Source organism: Pinus tabuliformis, chromosome 1_2 (assembly GCF_031772625.1).
Source record: "Pinus tabuliformis cultivar Carrire ecotype Pingquan chromosome 1_2, CPIR1, whole genome shotgun sequence".
Taxonomy (NCBI): domain Eukaryota; kingdom Viridiplantae; phylum Streptophyta; class Pinopsida; order Pinales; family Pinaceae; genus Pinus; species Pinus tabuliformis.
This window is the reverse complement of record NC_142298.1, coordinates 462,439,063-462,443,280: the sequence shown is the minus strand read 5'-3', so window position 1 is coordinate 462,443,280 and position 4,218 is coordinate 462,439,063.

Below are 4,218 nucleotides of genomic sequence, written 5' to 3'. Positions count from 1 at the left end.
ATTATATAACATTACATTTTTATATAACAAGTTAGGCATTAATATAGATTACTTATATTAGGTAAGAATTCTAGTTAATTGAGAGAATATCTCAAGTATCAACTAATTTAAGAGCTATCTTAGTTGGACCAAATCTCTTAAATCCAACTAAAGAAAAATATCTTAAATAATACAAGAAAACAAATCACATAATTATTGCATATGATGAAGAAGGTCAGATATTATTGATATGTGTATGATAATGTCTTCATCAACATCTCTAATAATTTTGAAATATTGTAGATTTAATTTCATCAAGTTGTCCCCTAACCCTTGTAAAGGTGTAACTCCCTTATTGAATTCCCAAGTTCCCAAATTTCCATCTCCTTGAGCTCTGAAATCAGGGATCTCCGAAATCCAATTATTGAACAATGTTCCACAAGTTGTCTCATAACCTTAAACTAAAATCGACATGAAGGTCTCTACAACTATGATGGATCCTTCCTTAGATACACAACTTCCAAGATAACTGAACAACCAACCTACTGAGTTGTACTTCCACTTGATTCCTTGAATATAGAAATCTTTCAAAACACTAAATCAATTCCCTATTTGTAATCACTGAACTACTAGCCAATTTATGGATGTATTTCCATCTACTGAGATACATGGGTACCATCCACTAACAGTACATATACTAAATGAATTGTAGTCAGTATTTCACTATAACCATTTTCATCTCGTTTTGAAGATTCAAAATCATTTATTTTCCAAAAAAAACATAAATGTAACAAAAATTTCCTACTAAAAAATTTATATAACTAGACAACCACCATGAACTTTTTAATTGACCTTCCTCCAACATGGTAGAGCAGGTTAGAATCTTTAGCACACTATACTATCCTATTCAAATCCTAACAACTTTCTTAATCTCATGAAAACATTGAACGAAGCATTAGGAAAGTAGGCATGCATCTACATATACTTTTGTACCTATAATTTTCACACTAAAGATTGAAAATACGAATAGGCTTTATGGGATTATTCTATGGAACAATAATATGAAGCATGTTTGAAGAAGGCTTTATGGGATTATTCTATGGAACGATATTATGAAACATTCTTGAATTGAGGCTTCTATGATCCATATCAAGTTTATGAGAGATTTTTCAGCGTAAATCACATGATATTTCATTTGTCGAGACGTTTCGAACCAACTAGTGTGGTTCATCGTCAGGACAAGTTGAAGAAACAGATAAGGCTATGCATGCTAAATAGACAGAGTAGACCTCCAATGGCTATAATTCATGACCAGGCAACGGCTATATTGACTAATGGCTAAATTTGACCGGGGAACAGTTAGATGGACTAGGACCAGGGGCATAAAAATAAGTAAATTTAATTTATTAAATAGGAAGTTAGTTATATTATCAATAAATTAAAAGTCAAAGGGACATATGAATTTATCTATAAATAAATAAATAAATAAATAAATATATATATATATATATATATATATATATATATATATATATATATATATATATCTAGGTAGAAAGTAATATTTTAAATGATTATTAAGTTATTAGTTAGTTATAAATATATAAAATATAAAAGTCAAGTGTTAGAATCATGTTTTAAATATATAAATAAAAATAATTGTTTATCTAATTATCCTAGAGGTTTGAACAATTTATTAAATTATCCAGATGAATTTACCTAAAGGTTTTAACTACTTTACAAAAATATTATTTATAAACATATATATATAAATAATAAATTAATATTTATTCGGGTAATAGTTAGTTATAAAAGGTATTAAAAATAATATCAGAATAAGTCAAGAGAAGGAAAGAATAAAAATATTTTAAATATCCAGAAATAATTAATCGTATATCTAATTGTTAAATTAACTTATTATTATATAACGATACAAGTAATAATATTAACTATCAGTTAAAATTATTAGGATATGGTATAATAAAGGAAAACCAAAAAACAAGGGAGGGAGGAAGGGAAGAAAGTGACTAGGAAGAGGGTGCTGGGACCCAACAACTACTGATCTTCCAACCATCCTCTCTATTGGGATTTCTCAGCCTTTTTTCAATCTCAAGGGCTTCCCTAAATTTCCAATGATGGAACTGCGAAACCCTAGCAATAACACTAGCTTCCCCAATACAAACATGATGTTTGGTTTTTTCCGCATGTTCCGCTAAAGCGGAAGACTTGGTTCTTCTATGCTTAAGGTCAGCTGCATGTTCACTAATCCTTTGATTAATGGAGCGACCAGTCTCACCAATGTAGGGTGTCCCATAGGAACAAGGGATAATATATACCCCTTTCATATCCTTAGAGTCGATAGGCTCCTTCACTGATCCGAGGGACTTACGAATGGTGTTAAAGGGCGTAAAGTTCGCGGGGACATTATGCTTCTTAAGAATTCTTGGAATCCTATCAGTGGTCCCCTAAAAAAATGGAAGATGGACACCTAGAATCTGTTCCTTTGGTTCTCTTTTAGTTAGAGAATTCTTGGCAGCTTTGAGGAAAGCCTTCTGCCCCATGAATCTACTATAACCATTCTCAACAAAGACATCAAGGAGATGGGATTTTTCCTTCTCAAATCTCTTTTTATCCGAGATCGTAAGGGCACGAGTAGCAAGGGTATTGAGAACACCCATCTTCTGAGCTAGGAAATGGTGGGAACTAGCATGAAGATACTGCTTCGTATGTGTTTTCTTTTGAAACACCTAGTGGGAGAGGGAACCATCACTACTCTTAGAGATAAGAATATCAAGGAAAGGGAGGCAACCATCGAATTCTTGTTCCTTTGTGAACTTAATGGCTGAGGATTGATTGTTGAGATGATCAAATAAGAGATCTAACTCCTCTTGGCCGTGAGACCAGATGACATTAGTGTCATCTACATACCTTTTCCAAAGCTTGGGCAAGAGGCGAGCTGAGTTTAGAGCCTTGGATTGTTGAGATGATCATCTCAACAATCCAAGGCTCTAAACTCAGCTCGCCTCCTGCCCAAGCTTTGGAAAAGGTATGTAGATGAGACCAATGTGATCTACTCTCACGGCCAAGAGGAGTTAGATCTCTTCTTTGATCATCTCAACAATCAATCCTTGGCCGTTAAGTTCACAAAGGAACAAGAAGTCGATGGTTGCCTCCCTTTCCTTGATATTCTTATCTCTAAGAATATTGATGGTTCCCTCTCCCACCAGGTGTTTCAAAAGAAAACACATACGGAGCAGTATCTTCATGCTAGTTCCCACCATTTCCCAGCTTAGAATATGGGTGTTCTCAATACCCTTGCTACTCGTGCCCTTAGGATCTAGGATAAAAAGAGCTTGAGAAGGAAAAATCCCATCTCCTTGATGTTTTTGTTGAGAATGGTTATAGTAGATTCATGGGGCAAAAGGCTTTCCTCAAAGCTGCCGAGAATTCTCTAACTAAAATAGAACCGAAGGAATGGATTCTAGGTGTCCATCTTCCGTTTGTTCAGGGGACCACTGATAGGATTGCAAGAATTCTTAAGAAGCATAATTTCCCTGCGACCTTTAGGCCTTTTAACACCATTCGTAAGTCCCTCAGATCAGTGAAGGATCCTATCGACCCTAAGGATATGAAAGGGGTATATATTATCCCTTGTTCCTTTGGGACCCCCTACATTGGTGAGACAATCAATCCTCAGCCATTAAGTTCACAAAGTAACAAGAAGTCGATGGTTTCCTCCCTTTCCTTGATATTCTTATCTCTAAGAATAGTGATGGTTCCCTCTCCCACCAGGTGTTTCAAAAGAAAACACATATGGAGCAGTATCTTCATGCTAGTTCCCACCATTTCCCAGCTCAGAAGATGGGTGTTCTCAATACCCTTGCTACTCGTGCCCTTAGGATCTAGGATAAAAAGAGCTTTGAGAAGGAAAAATCCCATCTCCTTGATGTCTTTGTTGATAATGGTTATAGTAGATTCATGGGGCAAAAGGCTTTCCTCAAAGCTGCCAAGAAGTCTCTAACTAAAAGAGAACCGAAGGAATGGATTCCAGGTGTCCATCTTCCGTTTGTTCAGGGGACCACTGATAGGATTGCAAGAATTCTTAAGAAGCATAATTTCCATGCGACCTTTAGGCCTTTTAACACCATTCGTAAGTCCCTCAGATCAGTGAAGGATCCTATCGACCCTAAGGATATGAAAGGGGTATATATTATCCCTTGTTCCTGTGGGACCCCCTAC